Here is a 22,375-nt window from a genome sequence, read left to right as displayed (position 1 = left end):
GGGATCTATTCCAGCATGCAGGAATATCCTGGAAGCATGAACAGTTTACAAACTGTAAATCAAAAAATGTGGTGTATGGGATCCTATGTCCGTGCGACAAGCTGTACATAGGAAAAACAAATCAGGAAATAAGACAAAGGATGTCCCAGCATAAATCACGTATAAAGAGGAAAGTGGTTACTGCCCCTCTAGTCCAACATTGGATTGACCAGCTCCATGGTGAACACGATCTTAAATGGACTGTTATATCTAAAATTGACCCTGATCCGAGAGGCGGAGATGTGGAGGCCAAATTGCGACAACGCGAAGCCATGCTAATCCTGAAGTTTAATACTACCACGCAAGGCTTGAACGAAATGTCGGAATTATATAGTCTATAAAAAAACAAGATCAAGCTGATATCAGACAGCGCTTATACTGTCCACAACTATGACACCTCTTTTCCGTGTTTTTCACACGACCTGAATGAAGAGCCGGAGGGCCCCGGCTGACTAAAACTACAATTCCCATGAGTCCCCCTGCTGTGACCCGGAAATTATCTGAAGTAAATAGAGGCGTTTTCCGCTCCATTGGGTATCGCGTTTTTCCATTGACCGCGACCCAGACGGAGGGAGAAAGACGCAGCCTCAGGTAAACAGCGCCGCGACTTATTAGTTGAACGCGAGCGGAGATGCACGCCATGCATGTGCTCTCCCGCTCGCTATGTAGATTTCAAGAATATACGACGGAATAATTACATCCGTTGTCTTTTACTATAGATTGACTTCACGAGGTGAGCCCGTCCCTCGTTTACCGCTTTGGAGTGACAAAGTTAACTACCTGGTTACACGTTGAAAGGGGACACTTTACAAGATTATTCTGTAAGTACCCACACGACCTTCAAATAGTTTTTGGAAAACGATCAAATTGTGCTCCTAAATTCTGAAACATATTGTTTCACTTCTTTTCAGTACACCTCCACGCCTACATATGCAGTCAAACTAATGACAGGTAATTTACTGAGAGTGGATGGATGTAGAGTGTGAGCTGAGAGTCTTTCTTTGGTTTCACTGACAGAGTTTTCATTTATTTGTTTTTCACAGATTGAGTTTGTTTGGTCCTGAAGAGAATCCTATATATCTATGTAGGATTTGAAACGCGTCGACCTATTGAGGTGGTAGTTGGATATTGGCGCCACTATAGTGGTTGTTTTGTACAATATTGAGGCCAATCGTTGGCGCTTAATGAGCTGAATTTTGTAAAATTACACCAGAATATTGATTATTTCATTGATTGAAAAATAGAAAGCTATACGTTTTTTTCATTTGTTCAAAAAGAAATACCAAAAAACTTGACTATAGGATGATGAAAATGTACTGTTGCTCTGTTGTAAATAGCCCAAAATAACGCCAGCCACCTCTACCAACCCCAATCTTTGTACACTACTTACTGTTTCTGTTGTCTAGTGTTTAATTGTACGTCTAGTGTCTAAATGTTGTCTGATATGTTTTATTGACCTTCCCCTTGCCCATTCACTGGTTTCTCCTCCCAACTGATTGTATATTGTTGTATATATTGTATGATCTTTTCGACAAATATATCGAAAAAACAAAAAACAAAGTTTGAATAAATAGTCAAAATTGAAAGTTACATTTAATAAACAAACATCTTTTGGAAGCTTCTTGTTTCAAAGTGTCATTGACTGAAAAAGTGGTCAGCTTGATAGAGCAATTGAGTGCTCTTCAAATGTAATTTTTCGCCATTTATGTCACAGTACTGGCAAATTGTTTTGTTGCATTGTAGGGGAGGCCTGTTTATGTGCAGGAAGGTGTCCCTTCCTGCAAATAAACAATCTGAAATGGCTTTTTGAAACTTTTATGTGTGCGGCTTAATTCAGTACATATAGAAGTTGCTGGTGCAAAACGTAATTTTTTTTAATTGATTGTTTATGTGCAGGAAGGGTCAATGGCCTTTTGCTGTTTCTATCTTTGCTTTACAACGCAGCACACATGGAAACAGCAGGAACGAGGAGAAATAACAGTTTTTCTCCTTGTTGCGCCTGTAAAAGACCAGGTTATCCATGGTCTTAATTTCGGTGCTGCCTTCAATTTACGCCACCCTTATAAATATGGTGCAGCTTCAAAATCAATTTGTAATGTGGTGGAACGCCCACCGCAACACCCATTGACCACCCCTTTCACGCTAAATATAGCCAGAAAGGGGGCCTTATTTACAAGCAAGCGTTAAGCCACATTAAGTGGCTTAATGACGCCTTGTAAATAAGGCATAGCCCCGATCGCCACCTCAAAATCGTGAAAAGTGAAGTATGGTGGCGATAGAGGCTTGTAAATATGTCCCCCCCATACTTTTGAAAAGGGTTGAAGCATCTTTGAGAGTGTCACTTCATTTAAAGGTGCTTACGCTCAGCGCAGGCTGGGTGAGGCAAAGCTTCTCCCCAGTCCGACAACTGATTAGTGGCCCAGCCCTGATTTGGTGACAAACACTTTGGTGTTTACACAATGCTTGTGTGCTGTGTGCACAGAGAATCCCTCCAGAATGGCAGGAGTGTAGCATTCCCATATGCAAAGTTAAGAACTGTGATTGTGTAGTTGAATAAAGGGCAGTAGATGGCCCAAGCAGCAAATATTGGGATTTTAAAGTCTCACTGACTGATGCCCTGTGGAACATGGGCAGTTACTAGCTGATCATTTCTGTACCATTTCGTTGGATTTCTTCAACAGACCTCACACATGCCAAGTGCATGCACTACATGTGCACCCGGGTCCTTCATGTGAGCCCTCAAGCTCTGCAGAGAGGATGCAGGGAAAGCTGTCCAGATCTCCTGAGTCACAGACATCGCCTGTGATCACTGGGATGCTGGGCACAGCACCTTTAGACTTCTGCAAAATGGTTCATCTTCCCACATGCTGAGCACTTGTGCCGTGGAGGTGGCACCCTGATGAGTGATGGGTGTGGACCTCTTGGTGGAGAGGTTGGACAATCGGGAAACCAATCTAACAATACAGTTGATAGGTTCAGTCTGCATTTGACTGTTTTAGTATTGATTTAATGTGAAAGGCCCTCGTCTCTGGAAGCTCAGGAGACTGGTCTTGGGTGAACATGCTAAGGAGCTACATCTGAGGTTCTCTCAGATCAGGTGTCCTAGTTTAGCAAATGCTCATTCGCGGGTGAGTTCTGCACTGATCTCTTATGCCTTGTTCTGTCGCATGCATGCATTTCCTAGGACTTGTAGGCATACATGTGAGGAGTTGTTTGATGTCTTTGTGCCTTGCCTGAGTTTTCTCAACAATAAACAGTTGTAGTCATAGTTAGCCATTAGCACCCAAGGGATGTTTAAAGCAGCTGTTGCTCTGCCAGGGGTGTTGGGTGGGCCAGGTTCTGAATGAGTGCGCTATGGTTTGAAGATGGATTCACCACCTCGGTAAAGGACCAATCCAGGTATTCAGCTGGTCTGCAAGGTTTGTAGCTGCAAAGTCCAATTGTAAGCTTGCAAAACACAGGGCAATTTCTGAGCCTATGAGGATTGTGTGCCAGGAACTTCAAGTTGGCTACTGGTATAAATGCTGGAGATGGTTCGAGCAGGTATCTGGTGGCTGGTTGTGGTGATCAGCTTGTCGTGGTGAAGAGTGCATGGTCCTCTTCCAGTCGCGGGGATTCTCTCCAGTCCTGGTGTCAGTGGATGTCCGAAACTCACTTTCTGAATGTTGAGCGCATGCTCTATCCCTAATCGGAATGTTGGTGGTGTGGTGGCAACTTTCCACCCCTCCTTCAGTGAAGTGCCTCAGCAGGTCCAACGAAGAGCAGTGGACTTTGTTGTGACTCAGTGTAGATGAACTGGTGGGAGTAGAAGGTGCGGCAGGTAGGCGAGGAGCTGGTGAGAAAGTGGGTCAGCCAACAACAAACAAGAATGGGCATGGGTACGGCCAACCGCCAAAGGAAGAGAACATCTCTGATGAAGATGAGCAAATGAGGGCGACCCCTAAAGAATCTTGTCGCCAGTGTTGTGTTCTAGATCATGACAGTGTGTTGCAGCATATAAAGGGTTTCACAACGAGACGTGTTGCTCATTTGGTTTCCATTCACCAAGTGCCCAACTTGCATGTCAGATTCTTTTACACATTGTGCTTGCGTTGTGGACAAAACCAACAATGGAACTTCGCAGGGGTGTTAACTTGACCAGTGCCCAGTTGCAACGCCCCAATCCCAGAAGATTAATATAGGTGCATCTGGCACTGGGATGAACAGTAAGGTTGTGTGCATGAAACAAGACTACAAGGGACTTAGAGAGAGATTAATAGGATAAGGAGGCAAGGGAAGGACTACATCTCCCTTCGCTTGATGCTCGTGCTCTCAGGGAGGTGGCCAAATTCAGGCTTCTGTTGCCCATCCATTCCAATAGCATGGTAGCAAAGGATATGAAATGTAAATCCATAGCAATGTAGAGATTTAGGCTATCTAATATTTCTAAGATTAAAGAATTGACAAATGTCAGGCGAAAGCTGATGGGTCTCAGAGCAAGCAGCCTTATTGAGAAATCTCATGGTTGGTTGAGGGGGCTGCCTTCCCTAGAGCCCACCATGCCTGTGGTCTCCGAGCCAGTTTGTCCGCTATTCAGAATCTATGCTATGTTCTCAATCATTTGCACACTTCTGGTCTCTGATGGAACCATTAAACTGAAATAAAAGAAGGTTCTCCTTCGTCACTCACTGAGTGTAATTTAATGAGCAGGCCTGTTCATGCTGCTGAGGCTTGAATTCTGTGTTTTCACAGTCCAATTAGGCCAGGAGTCCAGGAGAGAGTGCGCCAGCGCCCCCGGCTGTGGCCCGGCCCACGTGGCGCATGGAGGTAGAGAAGTCGCGCCGTAGAGCCTAACGTTTACACAGGCGCGTTTGGTAGGATTCGGTCTAATGAGACCTGGAGCCCAGACAAGCCACTGAAATGTCAAACAACTGGGGAGTCCTGCCGGGAAGGGCTCTTCAAACAAACAGGGCCCAAAGCTAATCCTGCATGAGCTATCCCAGTCAACGCCATGTGGCGCGTCCTCTCCCTGGTAAAGAGCTAGAGGATTGGCCCTTGCATCACACAGCTGCTAATTATAGGCTTCCGCCTCCATCTCAAACAAGAAGGCCCTAACCACTTCACACCACGGCGGGGGACGAAAATAGTACGGCCTCTGCATGTGTAGCTTTAACTCAAACGTGTGATTTTCTTGTCATGCGGCATAAGCACGCTGTCTCACTGGCTGTTACATGTGGTCTGGGTGCCCCTCCCAGCACATACACTTGGATCAGTCCCAGGGGATGCAGAGCCAATCAGCGTGCAGGCAGCAGGAATCTGTATGTGTTATTCTTTGTTTTGGATCAGAAAACGTAGGCCAATTGAAACCGAGGTAGAGAGGAGCAGAGTGGCGCTGAGTATCAGGACAGCAGAGATGTTTTAATGCATGGGCAAAGTGGGCTCTGGCCAGGGCCCCAGCCTTTCAGCGGGCCCCCTGACGGAGTCAGCTCCGTTTTCCAGAGTTTTCCCCATTTACCTTGAATATTTCTTAAACAGATTGTTTTAAATACTGTTTTCTTTTAATTTAGTTTTTTATGTACTTGATGTGTGAGAGTCTAGTACAGCCATTTTGCAGAAAATGTTGAGTTTGCTTCATGCAATATACATAAAAAAAGTTTCTTTTCGATCAAAATAAGGCCTAACATATAAGAAATGGGAGGGCGTCACAGATTATTTGCAGTGACATTGGTGAGCTGCTGCTGTGTTACAATGTTGAAAACACACATAACTATCCCTGAATATAAGATGTAAACACATTTAGGGCCTTATTTATGAGAAATGAAGCATCGCTGTGTGAAAACAGGGATGCGCCACTTCTTAATGCTCCTTCCTTGCGACATGATAGATGTGTCATATTTACTGTATTACGCATCATGTCGCAAAGAGTTACAGATATGTCAGTATATCTGACATATCTGTAGGTGCAAAAGTGATGCATTGCTGGGGTGTGTCTGAAAATAGACACAACTCCAGCAATGTGTCCTTTCACATGGGGCAAGTCCCATGTGAAAGGGCCTGCGTCAGTCTTACGCCTGCTGTGAGGCAGGTGTAAGATATTGACACAATGGCATCCAAGATGTGGCGCGCTGGGTTCTCATAGATTTCAATGAACCACTTCTATGAGGCTTGTTGCGGGGGAACACCCACCCTGCATACATTATACCTGGCGCAGGTATAATGTGGTGCAGTGGTTTACAAAGTGACGCAGCTGCCTAGATGTGTCACTTTGTAGATAGGGCCCGACATGGCACATTTTTTACGTCACTGGTGCGTCACAAAAAGTGCTGCGCTGGCGGCATTAAAGTGAAGCAAGGCCTCATAAATAAGGCCCTTAGAATTTGGACGGGTGTTCCTTTGCACTGTCAGGGACCTAATATAATGAAATGAAATAGTGTATTAAATAAAGAGCGCAGCTGCTAAATGTGCCCTGTGCTGCCACACACATATGAAAGGATGCTTCTGACACATGCCATTGTGCAGTTTACCAAAGCCTGGATGTTGAGGAAGAGATCTGCCCAGACAAAGTGCCAGTTGTGGCACAGATAACGCCTCAAATTTTGTGCAAAGTTTGTAGTAATTTACACTATGCACAATACTGCTCAACAGAGTAGAACAACTTTACATTTATATTTTGTAATATCAGCACAGGAGACTTGACTGCTTCCTGTGTGTTTTAAGGTCGAGCCTAGGCAGCGCATGTGCTGTCTCTCAACATGCTGTATTCAGTCGATGGGCTTACAGTCAGCCTCCAGCTTTTGATTGGCTTTTGTCAGCGTCCTATAAAAAGCATTTCTTCTAATTGCATAATGCTTCCAGCTTGTCCCACTTTTTTTCTTAATTGTTTAGTCACATGATTTGCCCTTAGGACTTGTCCTCTTCAACTTGTGCTATTATATGTCCTGTCTTTGGAACTTTTTGTTTTACATTGAAAACGAACACTTCCAGCTTGGCACACCACAACGCCCTGCTTTATCTTTAACCCCTTCTCTGCGGGGCGTTTTCACCTGCTGTGTGGGGGGAGTGGGGCCGCGAGCAGCGCCACTGTGCTTGTGACGAGCTTGGCTCGTCATGAGGCACAGTGGAGCTGCACTCATGACGAGCGGAGCTCGTCACAACCACACCCGTTTTGGAACGTTCAGCACAGCAGGGAAATTATCCCCGCGTGTGAACGTTCCAACGGTCATGACGAGCTCAGCTCGTCATGAGTGCAACTCAACCATGCCTCATGACGAGCTGAGCTCGTCATGAGCACGCAACAGGTTAAGTATGGCGGCCACGCCTTTCTTTTGTTCTGCATGGCACGGCTTGCCCACCTCTATTTTTATTAATTTTGAAGAGACTTTAACACTCAGCTCAGCACCCATTTCATGCGTGTCCAGGCCGCTTTATCAAATTGTTTCAAGTAAATACGCCCACAGCCCGTCGCTACCACACTGCATACATTTATCGAGATGAAGGACGAGAGTGGTACGGGCCTTGAACAGTTGTCAATGGTACTGCAGTCTGTGGAAACAGGGGCAGCCTTAGGCATGTGCAAGCTGTGCACCTGCACAGGGCCACCAAACCCAAGGGCCCGCCACCCCTGGCCTGAGGCACTTATAAATGGTGCACGGGCCCCGGCCGGGCCCCTGAGGCTCTTAAGAAATGGTGCGGGTCCCTGACCAGGGCCCCTGAGGCTCTTAAGAAATGGTGCAGGGTCCCTGGCCAGGACCTCTACCTAAGCTCCCTGCCCAGGGCCGCCATGAGCCTAGAGCCGCCCCTGGTGGAAACACCAAGGGAGGACTTCAATTGTAATTTGCATACCCACAATCCTTTCTACAATCACACTGTGATTCGTTTTCATGTTTAAGAATAAGGGTTGTTTTAATCGTATTAAAGTTTACTGCTAGTGCTGTTTTGGGTCAACGCAGGATGGTCACCTAGCATTTTTCAGTAACAGTGCACGTGGCTAGTTGGATACACAGTGACTGTATGCATAATTGTTCGCCTCTGGTCTCGTCATTGAATTGGCACTCGGCTTCACTTGCATTTAGTGTGGCAGTGAAGATCAATCGCTAACCAGCTTTAACTGGGCGTTCCACATCGAAGGAAGCCTATCACGGTGGTTAAAAAAGAAGAGAGATTTCACAATGAAGTTGAAACTTTTATGTGATTTTTATTTATCCGTCTCGCTGTGGAGGTTTCAATATTTATTTATTTTTTTCCCAGTAGGAGTGGCTTTTGGGTTTACTTTAAAAAACGCCTCTTTTATAGAACATTGACCAACGAGGGCCTGTCATAAAGTTACTTGCGGAGTCAATCATCATCATAACATTTTTATTTTTTGCAGACAAAGCGACCATAAAAGTGTAGCATATGTTACAAAATCAAGCACGTATCAATAGGGCACGCCAAGGTCCCAATAGATTTGAAAGCTCTGCTTTTTTCCTCTCCAGCAGGGTGTTCAAGTTGTTCTTAGCATCAAAAGGTGCCCCCAGGTAAGGAAAGGCTGAAACTTTACCCATGTGTCCTGGCCCACCTTGAAAGTCTTGGTGCTAGTGGTCCGTGGTCCTACAACCATAACCCAGGATTTCGGGTCATTTAGGGCCAGGTCGAGGCTATCCATAAAGGCGGCAACTATATCAAGGAGGATCTGCAACCCTCTAGCAGAGTGGGCCATCAGGACCGCATCGTCGGCGTACAACACCACCAGGAGCGGCCTTTGGCCCATCTTGGGGCAGTCGGACTGAGCCACAGAGAGGGAGGGCCCGACTCACAGAACTAACTTAAGACAAAATCCTAAACTTACTACCATTTTGGTATTCACAGAATGCACTTACTCATTTCTGTATTCACAGAAGTTAGGAGTTCTAACTTTAGGACTCCTAAATGCCTTCTGTGAATATCGAAAGTCTTAAAATTAGGATTATTCTCATTTTACTAGTAGTAAAGTTAGAAAATCCTAATTTTAAGACTTTTGGTATTCACAGAAGGCATTTAGGAGTCCTAAAGTTAGAACTCCTAACTTCTGTGAATACCAAAATGGTAGTAAGTTTAGGATTTTGTCTTAAGTTAGTTCTGTGAATTGGGCCCGGAATCTTCAAGCCTGTTACATATAAGGTGAACATAAACTTGCAGAGTCAATACCAGGAGGGGCGAGCAGGTCACACTGGACAGGGGCCAGGGGGTGTCATACAGCTATTCTGGAATTTTGATTCTGCGTCTCTTTCATCCTTCTAAAAGCACTCTTTTATCCTGAAACATTTTGTGTATTTTGTATTAACCTATCTTATATTTTGAGTAATGCAAGTTTAAAATAATGACTTACACGTTCACTGTGCTTTCTGTCACAGACCAGACTGGGACCTCATAGCACTAAACATACACAAGTCACTATTCTCCACTGCAATAACCAGGATTAAATGATGTGGCTCGCGGGTGCGATAACTAATAGTGGTTTCATAATGTCATAGCGCATTTCCCAATGATTAACATAGCTTGCATTTAATTTTCATTAGAGCTGCGCGCTAACATATATGTAGGTACCTGAAGGTGATAGACCGAAGAAAGGGCTCAAAGAGCTCCTGTGTTCCTACTCCGAAGTCGACTTCTGTCACAACATGTTTAAACAGAGCTTTCTTAGTAAAATGCATGACCCTTTTGGACTCGATAAAGCAGAACTCTTGTTAGACTTCACTTTGAAAGGTGCCTAATTCAACACTTTGCACAGTAAAAAAAGATGTGGAAAGTGGCATTGTTGGTTTTTCCTCATCATGTGTTCCCCTCGGAACAGTCCCAGTGCTTAATTTGTAAAAAACAAGTGCCCGGGCCCTACTCAGAAGGCCACTGAAGCCTTCACCACCCATACCCTGCCAGCGCTGTCAGTGGCAGTACCAACATAACATCTGAGCTGTAGCTGGAGCCGGTGCTGACAAATAAGTGCTGGTGCCGAGCACCGGGAAACCACCGGCACAAGTTAAGCACTGACATTCACTCTGAGTTGCTAAGCAGAACCGAAAAGGACACGCAACCACATCCTCTAGGCTTCAAGTGGAGGACGCGCCTTTTACTTTTATTTCCTCCTCATTAGTAATGCGCTCACTGTGTTCCTTTTTTTATTTAATATTGAATTACAGAATGACCATACAGGTTTAGTAAACAAGAAGCACCAACATTGTCAAGGGACTTCAATTAATGCCTGGTAGTAATAGGGCCAGTGTATCATAGATGATTTACAACAGACGTCATTAACGGCTAATGTAATGTAATAGATAATAAACTGCATCGCGAAACACTTATAACGTCCCAAAGGCGAGACCAATTGTCTATGCCAATGCTTGTATTACTTTGCGTGCACTTTGTGAATAATATTCGCACTGTGTACTGGCCTGGTTCTGTCTTCTTCAAAGTAAATCAGCTCAGCATGGTCTGGTCATACTGCCGGCTCCTCATCCTTGCTGTGGCCAGCAGTGGCAAGAGCAGGGCTCTGTCATGGATAGTGCTGCAGCACAGCTGTGGCGCACTGATACTCGCCCTCTAAAGATACTCTAAGGATCAGTACTTTACCACTAGTACCATAACAAAGTTGCTGGGAAGTATTGCACTTCCGCTCAAAGTAATAGTATTTCCTCTGTTTATTGCCAATTATTTAGCCACAGTCAGGGCAACTGGAAAATCCTAATACTGCAGCTGTTTCCACATAAATAATAATATTGATATGCCACACATGTTGCAAAATCTCCCATCTGCCACATAATTTGCTGAATTTGAACTAAGGGCCTCATTACGATGTCGGGCGGAAAGCCTCTGACCGACGTTCAGATTTCCCTAGACCGTGTTGGAACCCATCTGCCGGGCTCAGTCGGAATCCAATCCGCCGGACCAACTACGATGTTCGGGGTTGGAAGGGAAACCGTTCAGACATTCTAAATCAATTCCCACTGGCTCTCGGAGAATCCGTGTTGGTCTGAGCTGAATCGTTCAGCTCTATGGACAACGTTTCTGAGTGATTACGATGTCGGATTCCAACAGCCTTTCTGACTTGGTCTGTCCGACACGAAAAGGCTGTCGGAAACTGACTTTGGGGGTTCCTAGTTAAGCCTGGGCAGAGTTGGCAGAGTGCCACTATGTGGAATTCCATGGAGTTGGAAAAAATCTCCTTGGAACTCCGCTCCGCTCCCCTCTACCCCCCTAAAACTAACAAGCATTGGCATAGCCAATAGGTCTCGCCTTTGGGGCCTTATAAGTATTTAGTTATTGAGCACAACATCCTTCCTGCAACAACATCAATTGTTGCATGGCTAAACACTTCTAAGGACCCAAAGGCGAGACCTATTGTCTATGCCAATGATTGTTAGATAGAGCCCTAAAGTGAGTGGATCAGACAGTTGGACTTTTCTGGACTGTGCCTTGCCCATTTCTCTCTTTTTAGGGCTCGGGCCTGCGTCACCACGAAGTGGGGGCGGAGCTTCCGAGCTCTTTTGTATTCGAAAAAAAAAGAATTCTGAAAGGGGTCCAGGCTGGCACATTCCTTAGTGCGCTTCGCGTTTTTTATGGCATCTGCCTAGTGATTCGTCTTCACTGTGCTGTCTATTTAGTAGCCTTGACGTGAGAGGCTATATTTACTTTTCGTCCGTCATTTATTTCAGTTTCATAGCATAAAGTGTGCGGTTACGTGCAAGGAAGACTTATTAATCTTAATTAGGAGCTGTCAGGGTGGCCGTGTAATGCATTCCAGATGGTGTGCGCGCGTTCACCATAGAGCAGTGAGTTTGTCGGGCGCACGTCCTCCTCACGTGTGCTGGTCGGTGACGGCGCGCTATTCTTCTGCTGCGGTTGATGGATGACCTGCTCAGAGGAGGGCAGATCTGAGGGAATGGCCTGCCGACAACGAAACGTCATCTGTGTGACTGGAGTGTTTTTAAATACTAAAGAATGGCTGCCTGAATAGCTCGAACAACCTCTGCTTTACAAAAACGGCGTTTCAAGAAAGCCACCCCTCTATACACCGACCTTACTCCTCTCCTAATTAAATCTGTTCATTATAGAAATTACCGGGTGTCATTGTCTTTCACTAGTTTTTATTAAGAATCTTTTGCAGTTTGCAAAGTTATTTCAGTAGCCTTGGGCAATGTGTCTCAGTGTGTGGATGACATCTAAAGTTAAAAACATTGTTTGTGAGATGTTATGATCTATGGCTTACTGTTGCAGGTATTGTTACTTTTCCTATTACACAAAAACTTTGAAGGATCTTATGTGTTAGAGAGTATGATGTTTTTTTTAGTAATTTATTTTAATACTTGCCTTAGTGGGAGAACAAAGCATCTAATCTATTGGGGCTACAGGCAGCAGAGGTGCAAACTTCTCACACTCGCAACAACGAAAAACAGGAATAGCACAGAGATGCACAATGCTATATTCTCATACTCACAGGCAGCAGCTGTGCAAGCTTCTCACACTCACAAGAAGGACAGCACAGCCAGCAGCTGTGTAAGCATCTTACACTCACAAGGAGACCACAGGCAGGTGAGGTGCAACCTTCTCCCACTCACAAGAAGGACATGACAAACTGTAGTGGTGCAAGCTTCTCACACTCACAAGAAGGACATCACAGGCAGCAGCTGTGAAAGCTTCTTACACTCACAAGGAGACCGCAGGCAGTTGAGGTGCAAGCTTCTCCCACTCACAAGAAGGACATGACAGCCAGCATCTGTGCAAGCTTTTTACACTCACAAGGAGACCACAGGAAGCAGCAGTGCAAGCTTCTCACATTCACAAAGAAACCACAGGCAGCAGATGTGCAAGCTTCTCACACTCGCAAGGAAGACATCATAAGCAGCTGTGGTGCTAGGCAGTGGCTTTTGCAGGCGCAAGAAGGATGAAGACACAGAGTAGCCCTGCAGATTACATTAGCACAGATCAGGCTTCAGTGCCAGGCTTGGTTGTTTGCATACTCAAGAAGGATGATGGGACAGAGGAGCCCTGCAGAATAGATCAGGCAGCAGCAGTGCAAACTTCTCACATCCACTAGGAGACCACAGGCAGCTGAGATGCCATCTTCTCCCACTCACAAGAAGCACATCACAAGCAGCAGTGGTGCAAGCTTCTCACACTCACAAGAACGACATCACAAACAGCAGCAGTGCAAGCTTCTCACAATCACAAGGAGACTACAGGCAGCAGAGGTGCAAACTTCTCACACGCGCAACAACGAAAAACAGGAATAGCACAGAGATGCACAATGCTATATTCTCATACTCGCAGGCAGCAGCTGTGCAAGCTTCTCACACTCACAAGGAGACCACAGGCAGGTGAGGTGCAAGCTTCTCCCACTCACAAGAAGGACATGACAAACTGTAGTGGTACAAGCTTCTCACACTCACAAGAAGGAGATCACAGCCAGCAGCTGTGCAAGCATCTTACACTCACAAGGAGACCACAGGCAGGTGAGGTGCAAGCTTCTCCCACTCACAAGAAGGACATGACAAACTGTAGTGGTACAAGCTTCTCACACTCACAAGAAGGAGATCACAGCCAGCAGCTGTGCAAGCATCTTACACTCACAAGGAGACCACAGGCAGGTGAGGTGCAAGCTTCTCCCACTCACAAGAAGGACATGACAAACTGTAGTGGTACAAGCTTCTCACACTCACAAGAAGGACATCACAGGCAGCAGCTGTGAAAGCTTCTTACACTCACAAGGAGACCGGTGGCAGTTGAGGTGCAATATTCTCCCACTCACAAGAAGGACATGACAGCCAGCATCTGTGCAAGCTTTTTACACTCACAAGGAGACCACAGGAAGCAGCAGTGCAAGCTTCTCACATTCACAAAGAAACCACAGGCAGCAGATGTGCAAGCTTCTCACACTCGCAAGAAAGATATCATAAGCAGCTGTGGTGCTAGGCAGTGGCTTTTGCAGGTGCAAGAAGGATGAAGACACAGAGCAGCCCTGCAGATTACATTAGCACAGATCAGGCTTCAGTGCCAGGCTTGGTTGTTTGCATACTCAAGAAGGATGATGAGGGGGGCGTGGCCAAGATGGCGTCGGAGTAGGACGCTTTCTCGATCCTCTCCGACGCCGATCCTGCATAGCGGCTAATTGCGGGGTCCCGAGGCATCCTACCTGCGCTGTTCGATCGGCGGGAGCTGCCGATAGCTGGCGGTGTGTTCCGGTGTCCTCCCTTCGACGGAGGGTGACCGGCGGGAAGCGAGAGCTGGGAGCTGAGCTGCGGCCTGCGAGGCGGCGGCCTCGCGTGATCTGGTGGCCGGAGGAGGCGGAGCAGTCCCGGGCCCTGACGCAGCACCGGCGCCGGGTGCATCGCGCTGAGCGGGAGCAGCGAAGACCTGGACCCGCCGGTGGAAGGAGCGTTCACTGCAGGGCACTGGGAGGAACAATCGGCGGGCCGGGCCCGGACCAGTGACTGGACGACACCTGGGGCCGGCGGAAGGAACCGAGGGGCGGCCCCCTGAAACTCGGCGCCGATCCGAGCGCTGCAACATCGGCCCGACGGAGACAGAGCAGGGGAATTCCTTACCCCAGGGAGAGGCAGACCGGTGTGCCTGCCAGCGGAGGAAGGCAGGCGAGGTTGCGAAGTGGCGAGGCCCCGTATATGCGCAAGAATGCGCGCCACATTGGTAACTGCCGGATTTGGGCCTGATCAGTGCATGTAGCTGGAGGGCCGGTGCGAGGGCTTGCACACGCCTGCATACAGCGAGGTGGGACGCATTAAGCCTGGTGGCCGGCCCACGGTAGCAGCTGGGCTTTGGATACCATCGGGGGCCCTGGTCACTGCTGATAGAGACTGTGGAGTGGCTTGCCATTGCATTGGTGGTGGGCTTTTACGGCGGCGCCTGGGGGAAGCGGGGCATTCGCAACTTGCCAATACGGATTTTGGGGAGCGGAGCGCTGTGACTGCCGCCACTTGGATGGTGGGCCCTTGTTGCGGCTGAGCGCTTGGAGCCACTTTGGAGGAACCCTATCGCTGGCTGACCGGTCCGGACTGTCCCTGAATCCTGGACACTGGTGCATCGATGAATCGAGGTGACCTGGAAGGAGCGAGACCGCGCTGCCGTGGGGGTGTACCTGGCTGACCACTGGAGAGGACGAACAGCACCATCGACGGGTCGCCCTAACGCAGTGAGTCACCGTCCCGACTCCCGCCCTCCGAGTGGCGGAGATCTGGAGCCTAAGTGTAGGAGTGTGGAAGAGACTGACCACCATGTCCAACTCGCAGCGCAGAGGGGGGAAGACGGGGAAGGAGGTGGTCCCCAAACCTTCGCAGCAGCCGGCTTCGCCAGGGGCCAGTGGCTCCTCCAGACAGTCAGATGATGAGGCGCCGGCGACTAAAGCCTTCATGAAAGAACTCTTCGCCACTATCAAGGACGATATCTCCGAACTCCGTACGCAGTTGGCCTCGGCCCTCAGAGAGGTGCGGAGAGACGTGGATGGGATCGGCGAAAGAGTGGCGACGCTGGAGGACCATGACCTTAGCATGGCGAATTATGTGCATCAACTCCAACAGGACATCATACGCCTTACGGAGCAAAATCTGGATTTACAAACCCACGCAGAAGATTTGGAGAACCGCTCCAGAAGAAATAACATTCGTATTAAAGCGGTGCCGTGGGACGGCGAGGCAGGGGACCTGCGTGGGTACGTCCTGGCCCTGTTTCTCCAGATCTTGGAGGATGAAGAGGTGCGTGACATCCAGATGGACAGAGTGCATAGAGTGGGGCTGCCCAGGAGGGGCGGAGGGCCGCCTCCTGACATCCTTGTTTGCGTCCACGACTTTCAGTTGAAGGAGAAGATACTGCGAAAAGCGAGAACCACTACCTCGTTGCAATTTAGGGGCCATCGCCCCCAGCTTTACCAGGACCTGGCAGCGACGACCTTGCAGAAGCGGAGGGACTTCCGCCCTGTGACCGCCTTCCTCCGGGAACGCGGTGTATCCTACTCCTGGGGCCATCCCTTCCGGATCATCTTTCGTTGGGAGAATCGGTTGCGGCAGATCAACTCCCTGCGGGAAGCAAAGGATCTCCTAGGTATTGAAGACACGGAGCCGACGCAGGAGGCGCGTGGCTCTTCCTTTCGGAGGCGGCGGCGCTCTTCATCATGGCACAATGTGGGCCCAACCACAGAACGGCGACGGCCGGATTCGGCGACTAGTGAGCAGGAGAGAGGGGCCGCAGTGGCTTCGGTGGCCTCTGCCACCATGACAGATTCCCAGACGAGCTCTGGAGCAGCGTGACCCCGACCTCATGGAGTGGCGTCGGAGGGGCTCTGGGCTTGAGGTCCCCGGGGCGCAATGGTACTTTTGGAGAAGACACCCCGGACTGTGGACCTGGGGGTCCCCAGGTGGACCCCCCCCGCCCCGACCCCAGTCCAGTGGGAGACTTCTGAACCACGACCTACTGGAACTGAAGACTGCGAGGTTCAGGTTCAGTGCCTTGAATTGCATTTTGTTGTTCTTTGTTCCTGGGGGGGGGGGAGGGTGGACCTATTGAAGCTCTGATTGTGGGTGTCATGGCGGGGTGGTTTGGTTTGGGGTTGGGGGTACGGGGGTGGCGGCGGCGGTGTGTGCTGAGTGTATACTGAGAGTGCTTTCGTTGACATTCTCTTCTATGTTTGTATGTTGTATCGGGATATGCCTTTTCATGACCCCTGTGTACCTTCAGAACGTGAATACCGTACGAGGCTTGCGGTATGACCATGTGGGCCTTTCGGAGTGGTTGTGGCTGGGACCCTTCCCTCGAATCCTTGTGTCTGCTTCTCTTCCTTGGGCTTGGGTTCTGATGCATGTGCGGGGCCGGTGCGGGCACCGTGGCTGTCTGGTTGTGAGCATGGCGTGGACTTTGTATTGCCTCTTATGCCTGTCTGCATAGGAACTTGGAATGTAAAGGGCCTTAACTCTCCGCAGAAACGGCAGAAACTCTGGAAGTACATCATGGATCATCATTTGGATGTGGTGGCCCTCCAGGAAACCCATCTGGCTAGGAGGGATGAGTTGAGGCTTCCTCATAGGCAGTTCCCCCTTATCTACAGGGCATCTGCGGCCACGAAGCATAGAGGGGTGGCCCTACTCTTCCGAGCTTCCCTGCATTTTCAACCCATGGGCGTCAGTGTGGATAAGGAAGGTCGTTGGCTGCTGGTGAAGGGATTGTTACGTGGCCGCCTATGTTCTTTTGCTGTGTTGTATGCCCCTAATGCAGGACAGAATGGCTTTCTGCAGGATCTGCTGGACAGGATGGGGGACTTTGTGGAGGGTCACTTACTCTTATTAGGAGATTTCAATATGGTATGGGACAGGGGTCTGGATAGTTCTGGGGGCCGCAGGGCAGATACTGGAGTCTTTTCAGATGAAACTAAACGTCAGATAGGGGACATGGGACTGATTGATAGTTGGCGCTCTCTCCACTCACAGACCAGGGATTACACCTTTTTTTCCAACGTACATCACTCGTACTCCCGCATTGATTATGTTTTGGTTAGTCAGGCCCTCCGGGGGGACATACAATTAGCTGATATTCTTCCGCTCTCACTATCGGACCATAGCCTCGTGGTTCTGGGACTGCACTGGGCCACCGGGGGGGATGGTTGGCGTAAGTGGTATTTCCCGGCGGCTCTGGTGCGAGACGGGGAATCGTGTAAGGCCCTGCGCAAGGCGATTGGTGACTTCTTCCTCCTCAATCCGCCTGCGGACACGTCGGTGTATACCACGTGGGACGCATGCAAGGCCTCTCTACGGGGCACGTGCCTCGCCCTCAATGCGAATCTGAACAAGCTGAGGCGCAAGGAACGGGAGGCTCTGGAATTGGAACTGGCTTCCTTGGAGCAGGCCCACAAGGCGAACCCCTCCAGGGTGACTCTACGCCCCCTGACGGCGGTGCGAGGGAAACTGAGGGCCCATTATAATAACAGGGCGGAGTTTACTCTTCTGCGTCTTAGGCGCACCTCCTATTCCCAGGGCAACAAGATCGGGCGCCATCTTGCCCGACAACTCCGGGACAAGCGTGAGAAAGATTATATAGGGGGCATTCGCGACCACGTGGGCTCTGTTCAGCATAGAGATGCTGACAAAGCGACCATATTCGGGCGCTTCTATGCGGCACTCTACTCGAGTGACGCTCTCGATTCGGACGCACAATCCAAATTCCTAGAGGGTCTGTCTCTCCCGAAAGTCTCTACAGAATGGAATGATTCACTGTCCTCCCCCATCACCCGGGAAGAGGTCTTAGACGCCATTAAAGGCCTGAAGCTGCACAAGGCCCCAGGGCCTGACGGCTACACGGCCGTCTTCTACAAAACGTTCGCCTCTGAAGTGTGTGACTACTTAGTCTCCCTCTTCAACGCGATGGCGGTTGATGGCAGAACCACGGACTCTATGGCCGAAGCACTAATCACTGTCATTCCCAAGCCGGGGAAGGATCCTACTCTCTGTACATCCTACCGGCCGATCGCGCTTCTCAACTTAGACGGCAAGCTATATTCCTCTATTCTGGCGGGTAGACTGCAGGACCTGATGCCTACTCTGATCCATCCTGATCAATCGGGGTTTATTAAAGGCAGGCAGACCCATGATAACCTGCGCCGCGTCTTACACCTCATCGAAAAGGCGGAACGATTTCGCGTACCTGCGGTGCTAGTGGGGCTCGACGCGGAGAAGGCTTTCGACCGCGTCGACTGGGGGTTTTTGCACCAGACGCTGGAGGCCTTCGGTTTCTCGCCTTCTTTCGTGAGGATGATTGAGGCCAACTACAGCGGCCCTACATCTCGAGTGTTGATCAACGGCCATAGATCCTCAAGTTTCCGTCATTCCTGAGGGACGCGTCAGGGATGTCCCCTCTCGCCCCTTCTCTTTGCTCTTAGTATTGAGCCGTTGGCTATGGCGGTGCGGGAAAATGAGAGGATTTTAGGACTTCCCTTTACGGGCGAACAGCACAAGATCTCGCTCTTTGCGGACGACGTCCTATTGTCTATCAGGGAGCCTGCGCTGTCGCTCCCGCATGTCCACTCGGTGCTCTCCGCCTACGAGGAGGTGGCGGGCTTCAAGGTTAATTTCGATAAATCCTACATCCTAAATCTGACCCTGTCGGCGGGGGAGGTGCGGCTGACCCGGCCGCTCACCCCGCTCGCCTGGGCGTCGGAGTCCTTGCTTTACCTGGGAGTGCGGTTGACCCCCTCCGTGAATGCTCTGTTCCATGCTAACTTCCCTTCGATGTTATCTTCTATTAGGGCGGAGCTGGAACGATGGAAGCCTAAATTCATCTCGTGGCTGGGCAGGATACACGCTCTTAAAATGGTGCTCCTTCCCAAACTGTTGTACCTCTTTCAGGCTTTGCCTATTCCGATAGGGTTAGATTACTTCCGCAGACTGAAGACTGTGATGCTGAAATATGTCTGGCAGGGTGGCCGGGCAAGGCTTCCGTTTTCGGTCCTGCGGCGCCCACGCTTGGAGGGAGGGGTGGGCTTTCCGGATATGCATTTGTACTACAAAGCCGCCCAACTGAGGGTCATCGTGGAGTGGTCCCAACAGCTGTCGGAAAAGCACTGGCTCCACATGGATCGGAGCGTTGCAGGTCGCTCCATCTGGGATTTGGCCTGGAAGCCTAAAGCGGACCGACCCAAAAATGCCTACATTAGCACTCCCACGAGCACGGTATTGAAGGTTTGGGACACGGTGAGCGGTGACGACCGCTGGACCACATTCCCGTCCCCATTCACCCCGATTCATTTCAACCCGGCTTTTACCCCGGCCCTGGAGGAAGGTCCCTTTGACGCTTGGAAGGAGGGTGGCTGTAGATCCCTCACCCACTTGTTCCATGGCGTCGAACCCCTCACTTTCCACAACTGCATGAGGGATTATGGCGTCCTTCCGACGGAACGCTACAGACATCTCCAACTCCTACATTGGGCGACGTCACCTGCCGTAGTGGACGCGGCTACCAGACCCTTGTCGAAATTTGAGTCCTTCATTCTTCACACCTCCACCATGAAGGGAGCGATTTCTTTCCTGTACAAACTGTTGCTAGACTCTACCGTGGCACCGCGACCGCACTATCAGGACCATTGGGAATCCACGTTGGGGAGGGACATCTCTACTACTGAATGGCAGGCCTTATGGAGGGATGTGACAACGCATAATCACTCTACTGACCTCAGAGAAGCGCATATGAAACTCATCTTTGACTGGTACCTGTATCCCTCTAAATTACACCACATATTTCCTACTGCTTCAGATAGGTGTTGGCGGGGCTGTGGGATGTTAGGAGACTTTAGCCATATATTTTGGGACTGTCCCGCCATCAGGCCATTCTGGGCTGAGATTCTCTCCCACGTAAAAGATATCCTGGGTTACCCGATCCCAGACTCCATGGCCTTTGTCTTATTAGGGCTTAGGGACCCGCTGCTTGAACATCAGACTAGAGCAGATAAGCGTGTTCTGTGGTTATGTTTGGGTGCGGCCAAGATGACTCTGGCAGCTGCGTGGAAGTCCCCTTCTGCCCCAGCTCTTTCCTTGTGGCATGCCCGATTGTGGCGCCTGTTGAGCATGGAACGCCTCTCTGACATCTTCCTGGGGAATTTTAAAAATTTTACGTACAACTGGGGCTCGCTTGTGCGATTTCTGTCCCGAGGCTTGCCCTCGGCTGTATGCCCGTCAACGCTGCGGTCGCTTCATCTTTTCCAACTTTGATTACGAGAATGTCTGCATTGCATCGTGTGCTTGTTGGTCGCCGCCACCGGGGGGAGGGTGCTGTTGGGGAGGGATGAGGGTGGAGGGATAGTTGGGGTAACTGTCTAGTGTTCTTCCTTTCTTTCTTCTCTCTCTTGCTACGACTGGCTATGACTAGGGAGGGTTGCTGGAGCACGGGCGGAATTTGGGCTGTTCTTTTGATCTACGGATACCTGTTCTGGACTAGAAGCTGCACTGGGTGGAAACCCCCCCGTTGCTTGTCGGACTATTGTCGGCTACCTGTGAACTATGGAGCCCTGTCGCCCTTCTTTTTTGAATGCGCCCTCCCTATTTTGGATGACCCCTGTGTGGGGCTGAGTGGCGGTATGTCGCCTGTCTTTCTCCCCTTTTCTGATTCCCCTCTTACTGTTTCCCACCCCCTTTCCGTTTCAACTGATATACTGCAAAATAAAAATTTTACAAAAAAAAAGAAGGATGATGAGACAGAGGAGCCCTGCAGAATAGATCAGGCAGCAGCAGTGCAAACTTCTCACATCCACTAGGAGACCACAGGCAGCTGAGATGCCATCTTCTCCTACTCACAAGAAGCACATCACAAGCAGCAGTGGTGCAAGCTTCTCACACTCACAAGAACGACATCACAAACAGCAGCAGTGCAAGCTTCTCACAATCACAAGGAGACTACAGGCAGCAGAGGTGCAAACTTCTCACACGCGCAACAACGAAAAACAGGAATAGCACAGAGATGCACAATGCTATATTCTCATACTCGCAGGCAGCAGCTGTGCAAGCTTCTCACACTCACAAGGAGACCACAGGCAGGTGAGGTGCAAGCTTCTCCCACTCACAAGAAGGACATGACAAACTGTAGTGGTACAAGCTTCTCACACTCACAAGAAGGAGATCACAGCCAGCAGCTGTGCAAGCATCTTACACTCACAAGGAGAGCACAGGCAGGTGAGGTGCAAGCTTCTCCCACTCACAAGAAGGACATGACAAACTGTAGTGGTACAAGCTTCTCACACTCACAAGAAGGACATCACAGGCAGCAGCTGTGAAAGCTTCTTACACTCACAAGGAGACCGCAGGCAGTTGAGGTGCAAGCTTCTCCCACTCACAAGAAAGACATGACAGCCAGCATCTGTGCAAGCTTTTTACACTCACAAGGAGACCACAGGAAGCAGCAGTGCAAGCTTCTCACATTCACAAAGAAACCACAGGCAGCAGATGTGCAAGCTTCTCACACTCGCAAGAAAGACATCATAAGCAGCTGTGGTGCTAGGCAGTGGCTTTTGCAGGCGCAAGAAGGATGAAGACACAGAGTAGCCCTGCAGATTACATTAGCACAGATCAGGCTTCAGTGCAAGGCAGCGGCTGCTTGCATACCCAAGAAGGATGAAGACACAGAGCAGCCCTACAGATTAAATGAGCACAGATCAGGCTTCAGTGCCATGCAGCGGCTGCTTGCAGACCCAAGAAGGATAAAGACACAGAGCAGCCCTGCAGATTAAATGAGCACAGATCTGGCTTCAGTGCCAGGCAGCGGCTGCTCTCAGACCCAAGAAGTATTATGGGCAGCAGTACCACTACCACCAATGCTACTGCTACCAGTACCACCACCACCAGTACTCCCGCTACCAGTACCA

The sequence above is a fragment of the Lissotriton vulgaris genome, chromosome 8, assembly GCF_964263255.1.
Source record: "Lissotriton vulgaris chromosome 8, aLisVul1.2, whole genome shotgun sequence".
Lineage (NCBI taxonomy): Eukaryota > Metazoa > Chordata > Amphibia > Caudata > Salamandridae > Lissotriton > Lissotriton vulgaris.
Note: the sequence above shows the minus strand (reverse complement) of the source record.